Genomic DNA, 13,811 nt, shown 5'->3' with positions numbered 1-13,811 from the left:
GAGGGCATGACAGAATGTATACCTACAAATAATATAACAAATGTGTCCCCACGTGATTCCATTAGAAGAAGGAGGGTGATCCCTGAGACCTGTTCGAACCACCGAGTCAACCCCCACTTCTTCAAACCCTGCATGCATGTACAACTCATGAAGGGAGAGACACCTAACCTAAATCCTCTCCAAATAAAAATATAATATAACTTGCAGAACTGAAATGTGTCGCATCAGTGTCATAATTGAAGCCACTTAAACAGAGTAGCAGACACAATAGGTAAGCCTTGTGCATTCAAAGAAAATGGTTTCTTCTATTACTCTGTCAGACCTGAACAAATGAACATAGAGAGTTAAGGTGCTGAAGAATAGGTTCGATCAGTAAACAAAGTAGATTTTACACTGATAAACAGTTCAATAATTTGAACCCTACGATACATTTTATGTTTATCAAGAAACCAATAGGCAAGTAGAGGACTGCATCAAAGTCCAACAGTGACAGGTGTTTATGCAAAATAATTAGAAGATTATCATTGTCAAATAAATTGCGAACATAATGAAATACCCGATTGCCGTAGCAGGGCCTAGCAGACTTGTCTCTAAATCCACTGTTGTTTGCAGTCTTGACTCTCTCTGACTGCAATAATCGCTGATAATAGTAGGCTTCCTCTGGTAACTTGCTTCATGTTCCATAATAAATCTTCTTGTCTTCTTGACTTTCAAATCCTGAACCAGTCCAAAAACCAATGAGCAAGCAACTGTCAATGCAATTAAAATCAAACAGTTTTTATCTGGAACCAATATGTCAAATACGAACAGTACAATTCCTTAGGATTTTCAGTCTCACTCCCACCTTCCACTACCTGTTTAATCCCCTGCTATATTCTTTGAGATTTCCCATGCAGAGCTAAAAACACAAATTGCTGATAGATTCACTGTTATATCGTCTTCCTTTCACATTTTAATTCCCTCGTTCATTGTGTTGGCCCACCAAAAATCATAAGAAGGCCGTGAAAAAGGTAAAAAGCAAAAAAGCCAGGGAAAAGGGTTAAAAAGCGAAAAAGCTGGTGAAAAAGGTTAAAAACGAAAGAAAAAAATAAATGTTGTTCTTTCTTTTTTTCTTCGCGACGATATGTGCCGCTAATCTAAAGTTAGTTTCATAAATACGTGTTTGTGTTTGCAGTTGGCGGAGTCTTGCTGTGACTTTAATTACCATCGCTTTTTAAAAATATACGTTGCACTATATTGTTGTTTATATTTCTATCTTGAAATAAAATTTGTGTATGTGAATTTATTTGCAATATGTATTTATAATTTGGAATGAGATTATTGGAATAAGATAAAAATTTAACGTTAATAAAATTATAATTATAATTATGATTAATGTTTTATCTCATATTTATAAATATGAGATGGAAAAAAATCAGAAAAATGGTATTGAAATTGTTAAGAATATGAAATAAGAAGTTAATGATTAATTTTGAACATATATTTGAAAGCTTATATTCGGACTTACAAAGATTTCAATATAAATATTATTTTAATAATTTCAATTTTTTAATTGTTAAAAATTTAGATAAAATAATTACGCCGTAAGGCGTTCCCTCTGAGAGGAACTCCCCTCCGTGCCGCGGTGTCTCGTTATGGGCCCTTAGATCGATTGTTAGACGATGGAATAAACTCCAGCCATTAGATCATCAGCCTTTTTAGAAACCAAGCGTCAGCGAAGAGAGGCCAAGCGTCTGTGGATGGATGAGAGAGGACAGCAATCTGAGGCGCCTCAATCCCCTTTGGTCTGAACATCAGGGAGCTCTATGAAGCGGATCATGTCCCTTGACGAAGATGGCAAGGTGTGGTGAGGAGAGCCGTCCATCCATTCGGCGGTGAAGAAGGTGACAGAAAAGCCATGGTACACAGTCAGCCGCTTTGCAAGCTCGAGCAGTGGGATGTGATGGCCCGACCCAAACCCAGGGAAGATTGCGACATGAGGCTTTTGGCTCTGCTCTTGCGACTCCATGAATGTCTCTATATTCCAACAAGCAAATGCCAATATTTGAAGGGTGGGTTCTGTAATGATGAAGCAGAATTTATAGTTATAAAACAAATGTATGACATTCACCCATTTTTAGCACAACTTGTCATCTCATTTCAGGCCAAAAGTTTGGAGGTTTAATCTGAACTTGCAGGAGACCAGGAGGACGAAGAGGAGCACCAGGAGGACGAAGAGAAGCATTGAGGTCCATGGCGTCTGATTCATCTGCAACCTTCAAGCCTTTTGGAGTTCTCTTTGTTTGCCTTGGTGAGTACCATCCATCCAATGATTCAACGAGTGAGTTCGGTATAACGTCTACCATTATTGTCAGCCATCCAATTGTAGAAGCTTATAGTATATTGTACACTAAAGATCCAAAGCCTGAAGCCAAGCATAATTCTCTGTATCATGCCTGACTTGAGCGAACTAAATTTTTGTAGTTCTATTCAATTCAACTAAAGGAGCTAGGTTTTTCGTAGCTTCTATATTATTAAAAACCCTGACCCAATTTCTCATCTATGTTTCTATTAGAACAAATCATAATAAACTGGCACTGGAGATTTTTACAGTCATATAATGCACCCAATGATTGCAGAGAGCAAATTTTAGTAATGCCTGAATACCAGCGAGCGTCCGGTTAGGACATAGAAATTTTCTTCTACCCTTTTGAGCGTTTCAAGAAGAAACATGATGTGAGGGGCTGCATCCTCCGACTGAGGTGCCGGGTATATTTGTATATTTCATAAACGAAGACTGCTCCACGGATGGACTCTGGTCTATTATAATTGAACTAGCCTGTATCAGTGTCACTGTTCAGACTACTTACAATAACAGATTAGTCAACAGAAAACTCATTAATTATGTCTTATAGTGTATTAGTATTTTCTTTCGAATACATCAAACCCTCCCTTGACTTTTCTAGAAAATATAGATTTCTTGACAGAAAGGTTTTCCCTTTCTTTCATCATAATTCAAATACAATATTTTTAATGAAAGAGGAAAATAATGTTTTTTTTTAATAAGTCCACTGCAGATTTCTTAGCATTCTATTCTTTCCTTGTAAACCATTCCCTCTGCATATCACAAAATTTTACAAGAAACAATTACAATGTCTTCTTTTCATTTTGCAAAGAAACAATTACATAATCTTCTTTGTTCTGGAAAAAAACAACTCAAAGTACTTATATGCTCAGGTTTAGGCTTCCTTGGGAGATTACAAGGGGATTCAATCACTCCTCTCCCCCGCGTGCTTTCCATGCAAAATGAAACAATTACATAATCTTCTTTGTTCTGGAAAAAAACAACTCAAAGTACTTATATGCTCAAGTTTAGGCTTCCTTGGGAGATTACAAGGGGATTCAATCACTCCTCTCCCCCGCGTGCTTTCCCGTGTGGAAGTGGACGTTTTCCACTTCCAGAACAACAATACATAGATCTCACCAAGGCTATCCATAGGCATCAAGGCCAGGCCAAGAACTGACTGACGTAGGAATTACACTAGCTATTCACCAACTCAAGAATATTAGACTCACTGACATAGGAATTATAGTGGCTACCCACCAACTGAAGAATATCAGACTCATTGACGTAGGAATTACACTTGCTACCCACCAACTCAAGAATATCTTACAACGTCTTGCCCTTCCCCAACAAATACTTCTATCTCCCTTATGAGATGCCTTAAGTATCTTCCTCCCATACTTTCTTTGCCTCTTTTTATTCTTGTTCTTGGAAGGCAACATTTGTCGGAGTCTCACTGCAGAGGCTGTATTTCGTGATGTTGTGCAGAAAAGGGGATTGACATCAGCATTCAAAATTGACTCTGCTAGAACTATTGACTACCATGAAGTAGGTTCCAGCTTATCATGGGTCAAGGCTAATTGAATTGGTATTTTAAATTTTTGTCTATTATACTGCAGTAAATAGGTATCACGTATTAATATGTTGAAATTATTTGAAAGGCGATCCTGCAAATCCCAAGATGAAGAATGCAGCCAAGAAACGTGGAATAGAGATAACTTCTATATCACCTACAGACTTTAAAGAGTTTGATCTAATACTTGCAATGCACAAGCAGAACAAAGATAAATAAAAAGCATAAATGGCATATAAAACTCCCAAAATTTTCAGTTTCATTTGCTAAGTTGTTCCAAACAGAATCTAATAAGCCAATACTATTGTTAAATTCAGCAAAATGTACATTAAATCACATGTTCGAATCAGCCATTTTTAATACAATAACAAATGAATATCAACATTCATACAAAGTCAATCGAAGCATTTTCAAAGAGCCTCCTTTGGCCCTGCAAATTTCTTTGGTTTATGAATCCAGAGCCTGCAAATCGTATTTGGACAGAATGTGGGCTACATATTCTGTTTGATTGTATTAATTCATTTCAAATTTGATTGGCTGCTAATATTACAACGTCCAGAAAATATCAATTTTTTAAACTGTGAAGGGTCATGAAATAGCAAGAAATAGCAAAATATGGGAGGATCCATACCTGCAAATTTAACCAATCCATGATGTTGATGGATGCCATGAGTGTTAATTTTGTGCTAGATTGGATTAGATGACTGATTTACTTCTCAATAATTGAAATCATTTTTACTGCTTCTGCCAACATGAGATGATAGAGACTCTGCACCTATATCTAATATGTGTATTACTCCTCAATTTATGCCTTACGGCATTTCTTTTGCAACATTTGGTGCAAATGCTAGTAATAATGGTATGTTGGAGAAACCTTAGTGTATTTTTGCCAATTAAGAAGTACAAATTCTTTCATTATATAAGAGTAGGAGCCTTTACATTTTGTACATGTTATTATATATCATCATAATTAATTTTGTGCAAATTTGAGTGGGCCTAATGTTTAGGAATATGTGTTTCCTCCTAAGAGGTCGCAAGTTCAAAATTGTAAGGAGGTAGAGTTTGTACATGTTGATTGATTAATATTGACCCTTATGGTGAGGATCATGGGGTAGGCATCCCCTAATGTGGGAGTGTCTTTGGGTTCCTACTAATATTAGCTTGTGTGTGGTTGAATGTTAAAATAACCATCATAATTTCAAGAATATTATTAAAACATCTTGTGCAATGTAATTAAGTAATTTAAGTGCCCAACCTCAAACATCCATATTAATATGGAATAAGCTACAATGCAACTTTTTGGAGATTTCGGTCATCCGAAAAGCGCATTATTATGGTGCAAGGTGACTTCGTCGGAACGGAGAACCGCAACATCACCCATTCGTCGGTCCTCTTTCCTTCATTAGGTCCATCGTCGAATGCAAATCTTCATTATCGTCTACCAGTCATCTTCGTTACATGTTGCCTACCGCCTACATGCATTAACTCGTCGCCAACCGCACCATTAACTCGCCAACCTCGGGGTCGCACTCAATTTGAATTTTGAATGATCGGAATCCCCTACTTGCCCATAGTGGAGTACCGAGCACCCCCTACATCCCTGCTTTCCTAGAGCACCGAGCACCAACACCCTGACGACACATCGAAGGCCGACTAACTATGAAACTAGGTATTTCAGATCGACTGAGCTAGCAAAATACCTTCATTGAATCATTTTTCATGCACCCCCTACAACTTCACCTCTTCTTTATTCGATTTCCCAAACTGACATCAATGTCTCTCTTAAAATTCCACATTCTTATGTTGAAACATAGTGCACCCTATGGACTTTAAGTTTTAACCTTGAACACTTCCAGCCAACAAAGTTGATCCATCACAACATTACAAGTCTGCCACTTGGAAATGATTAACTTACAATCCCTTAGAAAACTCCAAGAAACAAATATCTATTACATTCCAATTATCACATATGCATTTCGTGAGACAATCAATTGCTTAATCACCTTGAAAAACTATAATTCAATTGCAAGATTTTTCAGTTGAAGATAAACGTTTGCAAGCTTTGGAAGTAATGGCATTGGAATACCTGATCATGAGATCAAATAATTATATGATATATGACAAAGTTGTTAAGATTTATCATAGAGAATTGTAGCTCCAAGCATTATCTGTAGCAAATAGTATAACGCTTAATACTACGTAGAACATAGGATAACCTTACCCATCCCCTAGCAACCCTATTGCTAGTTGGTTTACCTGCTTACCAAGTACATAATTAATACCATAAAAACAACATATTGTTCTAACCCTAGTTAGACATAGCAACCTTCACTATATACCTATGCATGCATCTGTAACTGCAATTAGCTTATACTCATCTAAAATAATTTGCGGTCAAATGAATAAATTTGTCAGAATACAGACTACTTCTTGAGTGAGGTAGAATCTCACCAATGTAGCCGGATCTGTAGGTTCATTGCCCTCCTCGAGTTCATTCTCACCTTCAGCTAAACAATGTTGTTGAAAAAAAACTAACATGTGAAACTGTTGAAAGATGAGTATGATATAATTCTAATTCTACCTGTTATTTAAGCATTGAATTTATGAGCATAATGTCCTGATGGCACTCCCATGGCTTCTACTTATGCCCTGTCACATAAAAAAAATGAAAGGTCATGACCTCTTTTGAGATTTGAACAAGTACATCTCAAGGGACAAATAGCCTTTTTCTTGAAAGTACATGGAGCAAGCTAATAAATATCTTCTTTCACAATCATCATACCTCAAACGAGCCTTTGCACAAATGCCTGGTTCTTCCATCATCCAATGAACTGAAATGAATCACGCAGAGAAGGCAAGGCTAGGAAAATGAGACCAAGATCGAAACGAAAACCTCCGCTGCTTAGTATTTGCCCAATCCGCTTTCGCTCGCCGCTACTAACGGGGTCTCGGTTGATTCCCCTTCCCATAGCTACTTAGATGTTTCAGTTCGCTAAGTCTTTCAAGTCCAAGGAGCGCGGACTAGCCACGGGGCTTGGATACGGTTTCCCGATCGGAGATCCATGGATCACGGACGGTATCTCCCCACGGCCTTTCGCCTTTGGAAGCGTCCTTCCCTCTCAATGCCCGGGCATCCATCCGATGCATTCTTTCCGATACAGCAGGCATTGAACCTGCTTCACACCACAAGCATAAACATCCATGTCATGTTTGTTTTTAAATATTGGTCAAGGAACATCAAAAACACTCGCATCATGAGATGCACCCCAGGATAATTTTGGGCAGGGTTCCCAACTCCACGGTTGCAATGTAGAGCAGCACATTTCCTATTTGTCTATCAAATTAAGTGCTGCAACTTGAAATTTGCTTGGACTGAAAGTTCCATCCCACAGGCACTCACTTGACATGATAATAAATGGCCAATTGTGTACTTCTAGCAATTTTGCTTCTTAATTCCAACAATGTTCCCAAATCCATAAAACCTTTTGCTACATCTGCAAAAAAGTTGAACTTATTGCATTATATTACACATCTGACACCATTTTAGAATTTTTCCTTACTGGGAAAAATGAGAAATAGGAACAGGAAATAGGGAGGAAAAAGAAGTCATATCCATGTCCAAAATGATCATTGGCAGTCAATGAAACTGGTTAAAATCAACGTCAAAGTATACCAAGGTAAAGTGCATAGAGAAATTCTAGTTAAAGAATTAGAATCTATAGTTATTTGTATGTAACAATACAAAAAGAGACATTATACCTTAAACCTAAAATTGATAGCTATCATGCAACAAATGATATTATGAAAACCCCAACTTGGGAGAATTGGGGAATTCACTATGAGCTTCCGTTGTGAATGACCCAATAATATTTTTAGATTGTAACATGGTGTTACAATGAAATCTATCACCCTCAAAATATGTAAAGTCAAGTCAAGTCAAAATAATAATATAAAAATGAAGTAGATCCATCCTTTATTCATGGTTGACCATGTCACAATATGTGGACACGAGACTCTCAAGGAGAACTCACCCTCATCCAAAAAAATATGAAAGATGTGACATCAAAGGTCTCCAAGAGAGGGTGTACAACTAAAAATAAGCATGGAAACCGGTGCAATATATTCTTCTTTCTCTTGATTATGTGAGGCCTTTGTTATCTTATTTCAATTTCAAAGGGATCCAATCAATAATACCAACAACATAGATCAATTTCTACTAGCTCACGTTGATAGTAATAGAAGAAAAAAATTATGGCACTGCCTTGAAATTCTCGGAATTGAGGTATGATAATGCCTACAACACAATGTTATTTCCTTACTAGAGACCACAATCTAGGCACTGTTAGCGCTTGAAATTTCACCTCAGGCTGAGAAAGGTAAACCTCAAGGCTACATCAAACCATTTAGCCTCGTAGCTAGCCCTATGGGGCAGGAGAAGGCTCTCTCCAGTCAATCTCGGCAGATCTTCAATGGGATGAGATGACCAACAAGGTAACACTGATATTAGGCTAGTAAACTAATTAAAAGGTTGATTTGGGATTTTTTTTGGATTTTTGGTGGCAAATTGAGGAATTGCAATTTTGGGTGCGGGGATTGGACACAATTTCTGCAGGGGGTTCCTTGGGGCGAGGTAGGAGACAACGTTGATGCCTTTAACTAAAGTGAATGGTCAGGAATGAAAGATGAGGAGCTAAAGAGAGCAAACAATCACTTTGAATTCTCTTTAGACAGAAGAAAACATTGAAATTAAACAAACTTAAAAGCAGAGCATGGCAAGCATGAATTCTTACTTTAACACTTCATTTGTTTAATGTGCAGAAGTAAAAGAAAGGAAATGAAACACATAACAAGCTTACAAGAACATTGAGAAACACACCATCAACACATGAGTCCACAAGAATCCCAAATAGGACTGCAAAACCTTGGTCTTCCTTAGCCAAAAATTGCAGAGATACAGTGAATAATACAATGATAGCTTCTCCCTCAAGAGTCCAACCTTCCAACCTCTGAAAATGATTAAGAAAATACATAATATAGGCAAGCCAACCTCTTCCCTTGCCTCTAGGGGTCGAGCTCATCCTTCTAGGAGATGTTTCAACTAATTCTAAACTGAGCACTAAAATCTAGGCAGTCAAAACAACTTGCCTCTATAAGCTAGGAAACCAATCCATTCATTAAATATTTACCCTTGACATGAATGAATCTTCTAGAAGTGTTAAACAAGAGTAAAAGTGTCTTAGAGTTACAATAATTACATCAAAGATAATCATCTTCCACCCCAAAAAGTCAAACTGGGTCAAAACTGCGTTTTCTGGGCTGTACAATGCAATCTGGCAAAAACTGCCTGACGGGTCGCGCCCCCCTGCCTGACGGGTCGCGCCCCTTTGGAGCTCTGTTTGAGGCACTTCCCGGTGTCAGAATCAGGTGCAGGATAGCTCGTTGGAAAGGTCTTTGAGTCTACTTTCCAACCCAACTAGAATTTTTCAATTTGGAGTTCATTTTCCCTATCAAAACTTAATTATCCCAAGACTGGTTTCTGCAACTCAAAAAAAGGGGCAGAAAGTCAAATTTTGCATGTATTTTCACCTTTTGGAGGCCCAAAACTCCATAAAAACTCAAGTCCATCCATAGGCATATGTAACTTTGCATGAAAAATCTAGAAATGCTGAGTTTTTGCAAAAAGGAGCTGCCATGACAAAGGGTCTCACTAGGGGTAAGACCCGTTAAAGAGCCAAAACCTGTAAATTACCAAAAAATGCCAAAATTACCCAAAATTCTCAAAAATTTTTGGGATTTGAGCTGTGGCTAGGCTATTGAGTGCCATGATCTTTGAGTGAAGCCTCAACCAAGATACGGAGGGGATTTGGCTTCTTTCTCCTTTTTTGTGCCTTGGCCAACCGCCTTTGAAGCATTTTCACTTTTGCTTTGTACACGTGCATCCGTGCCCAATAATGGTCCTTCATGTTCCTCAGCAACTTTTTATCTTGGTTGGCCTTAGCCAACAGCCTCTCCAAGTGTGCATTGACCCGGATAAGCATAGCCTCTCGCAAATCTCATAACATGACATGTGGCGGAAACATGTGACTGCAAGTGAACAAGCCTGCAAATAAGTCAAAAAGGTGGGCTCCTCTCTTACATGGTGACCACTCTTACCACCCCTATGTGGCCTCCTCTGTTCCTCAACCTCTGTAGATGATGAATGGTCATCACTTTGCTCATAAGTTTCGGTTTCTGACATGGTTTAGGAGCAAAGTGGACAAGCTGAACTGCTGTCTCTGCCTGCAAAAAGTGCTGAACTCTATGCTGTTTCAAGGGGGAAAAGACATAAGGGAAATGTTAGGGGAGGGATCTTTTAACAAGGAATGGGAATATATAAATATAACAGGGAATTTTTAAGGGAAATGTTGCAAATCATTATGCATATAGGAATACATATTTATAATTGGGAAATCATTTGCAAAGATCATTGCATATGGAAAAAAAAACATGTATGAAAGTGAACATGGGAATCTGCATACATGTATTAATAGGGGAAATAGGGAAACCATGAACAAAACATGCTGACATATTTACCAACATTTTTTGTTATTTACACATGCATATGGTGGAGGAGAACTAGGGTTTTGAATTTTGTTTTTTGATGCTTTGGGAGAGGGATAGGGCTTTCATTTTAGTGATTAGGGATGGGGAAAGATTTGCATTTCATTTGTAAAATAATATGGGAAAAGAGATGAACATATAAGTGTGAGTGAAAGGGAAAGGAGGGAAACAAACCAAAGGGAAAAATAGCTTGAAACAACACAAACCCTAGCACAGTTTGCTCATTAACATTGCAACCATATAAAGGAGTTTCACTTGCAAAATTTTGATCATTTTAACATGTTCATGACATCCACCATTCATAACTAGCAACCATTCCATGTTTAGAGCACCTACCTCGAACAATTTGATAGCTTGGAGGGCGTTTGAGGGAATTTGTTTGGAGTTTGCAGCAAAACAATCCAACGGGTCGCGCCCGTTGTTTTTCTGAACTGTGGGAGACCCTCTTACGGGTCGCGCGCACCCAACAAGTCGCGCACCTGGCTCGACGGGTCGCGCCCCTCTCTGCTGCCCGAAATCGCTCTGTCTTTGCTCCTTTTTCTCAATCACTCTCTCAAACCTCTCTTGCAAGCGTTAGGATGCACAATGAGAGTGAAAGGAGGGAATTTGGGCTTTTATAAGTTTCATTTAAAAAAAAAAAATTCATAAACCCACTTTCTAAAGTTTATCTTTGACACTTTTATAACACTGACTTTTGGTTTCCTTTATCCTGAATTTGACTCATTGAGTTCTTTGACTTGATTCTTTTTGCAGGTAGATCATCTGAGGGACCTTGGCAAGGGGACCAGGGTTGCACTTTGTCCGCTGAAGACTTTTGAAATTTCATCACTTATTTACAAAAACTCGGAAAATGACCTTGGCTTTAAAAACAGAGTTTTTAAATCCAAGGTGAAAATTCACTGTACAAGATAAAAATATCGAAGAAACACGTTTGCAAACCTCCCTCTGGCTTGCTGAGTACTCATGGATTTTCAAAGACATGACCTTGCAGAGATAAATGACCAAAACCCTAGACCTAGGACTTTGACCTCAAGACAAAACAAGACAATCTTGAAAAAGCTTAATGACTGATATGACCTGATCCAGCAAAGTCAAGAGGGGTATAAATAGACCAGCTCCTCCATCAGGGTTATGGCATGCCTAACGGGATGCAAAATTTGACACTGATGAGACACCTACGAATGCAAATGCAAAGAGCTTTGATCGCTGATGGAGGGCTTTCAAGACCGACACTAACATTGGCTCCAATGGGGATGGTAGCTCCTTGGAGGTGCCAAGAACCACAGGCCTCTGGGAGAGCAGACCAATGCTTTTGACCATTGGGCGATGGAGTCAGTATTTACACCTTTGACACAAAACTTTGACACATTTATTGACTGAAACCTGACTGAAAACTGACTGAAACTAACTCAATTATGAAACCAACATGACTGAAAATTGACTCACAAATGACTCATGACTGAACTAAACGAAAACAAGAACTTACAAAGCTTATTTGAAGGGCAGCAGTCCATCAAGATTTGAAATCATGATGACAACCACCTTGTTTCTTACAAGACAATATACATCAAACTATATCAAAATGCCAATGCAACCAATCAAGCAGATGCCTTCTTGATTGATTCTCCTGATTAGATCTTCTGGTCAACAATACAAACCTATCACTGGGCATCCAAAAACATAGTTGACCATATTCTCCTTCATCACTGAATACTGCAATAAACACTATCACTCCTGGCTGCAACAAATCTGCCATTGGATCCGGGAAAACATGAAGACTTGACATTGCCACCTCCTGCTGAAAGAATAAGGTATCCTTTGCTTCAAATTCTGATATGCCTTCATCATGTGCTTCAGAAAGAGTATGTTCTTGGTCCTCAAAAAATTATGAACAAGTAGATGAGCAGATCTCCTCTTGAAATAACATTTCAAAACATGAGACATATGAGGAAGAATCTGAAATGGAATCCTGAATGATATGATCTTTTGTAGTTTGAATACATGGTAAGTCTTCTTCATATGATATGATAGCCAGATTCTCATTACATTCATCAATCATAAGAGAAGAAACTTCAGATGGTCCTTGAAGCACAAGATGATCATTTATATCGTCTACCACAAATTCATGCAGAAAAACTTTTTCACTTGCTTGAGCAAAGATCTCACCTTGTTGTTCATGAGCTGACTGAATGACCTCCTCATGAAGATCTAGTTCCGGTGAGGTGGGAGCACTTAGATTTGTAACTTCGTTTTCTTCATGCCAGCTAATCTCAACAGTCGAGTTCTTCTTTATAGGATTCAACACAAGGTATTCTTGGTCACCATGATCTGAATTTTGATCTGAAATAGCTGAGTTGACTACATTACATTCTAAAATTGGATCTTGGCTACCCTGCACGTTGTCTTCTTCTGTGGGCAGATCTGAAACAAGCTCTTCTCTTTCATCAATTACAGCCATATGGCCATCTTCAACCTGTTGATCTTGACAAGTATCCTCTAAGATTTCTATGTGCTGCTGAAACGGCTTTTCATACAGGGCTTCCATGATCTCTTCATCCATGAAATTATCATCTTCATAAAACTTCTCAAGGCTTTCAATAAAACTATAGGCATGCTTGCAACAGTCTTGAACTAAATTCAATGATGGATAAGAGTCCTTATATCTTTCAATGAACATAGCATGAAAATCCTTTAAACAATAAATACAAGCAGGCGACAAACTTTCATACCATGATTGGGCTTTACCTTCCAGAGTGGCCAAGAATACCTTCATCAAGCAATCTTCAGGAAAATCCACCTTCAACTTGCGAATATGCATATGAAATCTAACTAGATGAAGAGCAGCATCCTTCTTACCGTCATCATTAAATATAGGCAGATTCCTTGACCAATCTACCTTTGGAATTTTATTCGGAAAACCTGGAATGTGATCTCGGCTCAAGGGAGCATATCTTCTTGTGATTCGGTCCATCTTGAAAATCTCACAGCTACTGATCTTCCTGCAGTGAAGTCACCATGAAGCATTGATATCTGGAGTTTTCAGTGAAGGAGTTGCCAGTGAATGATTTCAGCCTTTCAAGTGTCTGATCGTTGTCCACTATCAACAATCAGATCTAAACTTGATACATGTACTGGGGTGAAATGCAAGTGAAGTGCTGTATTCACAAGCTCACGAAGATTGACTGAAGCAACGTTTATCTACTTCCGCTTATGCAAAGCAAAAGCGTTTCGAAGGCTACCTGGCATAACTTCAAGCTCCGTCTAAGACTTATGAAACAAACACATCAACCCACAAACAAGTTTGTTCTCCCCAGT

At 38.4% G+C, this 13,811-nt stretch overlaps 1 long non-coding RNA gene across 3 annotated transcripts in view; it reads right to left on the bottom strand.

Annotated features, from left to right (window-relative positions):
• LOC149208083 (uncharacterized) overlaps positions 1 to 963 on the bottom strand; it is a 102,668-nt gene extending 101,705 nt beyond the window's left edge. The window contains exons 1-3 of one of the 3 annotated variants that reach the window (XR_016252071.1): positions 855 to 963; positions 557 to 717; positions 23 to 128 (exon numbers count right to left, since the gene is read on the bottom strand). This is a non-coding gene — a long non-coding RNA (uncharacterized LOC149208083). Of the gene's footprint in view, positions 1 to 22; positions 323 to 556; positions 718 to 844 lie in introns of all 3 variants that reach the window. The other 2 variants (XR_016252072.1, XR_016252070.1) reach the window with 2 other exon arrangements.
• Positions 964 to 13,811: the final 12,848 nt, after the last annotated feature.

Source organism: Pinus tabuliformis, chromosome 1_2 (genome assembly GCF_031772625.1).
Source record: "Pinus tabuliformis cultivar Carrire ecotype Pingquan chromosome 1_2, CPIR1, whole genome shotgun sequence".
Taxonomy (NCBI): domain Eukaryota; kingdom Viridiplantae; phylum Streptophyta; class Pinopsida; order Pinales; family Pinaceae; genus Pinus; species Pinus tabuliformis.
Note: the sequence above shows the minus strand (reverse complement) of the source record. Positions and strands in the feature narration are given on the sequence as shown.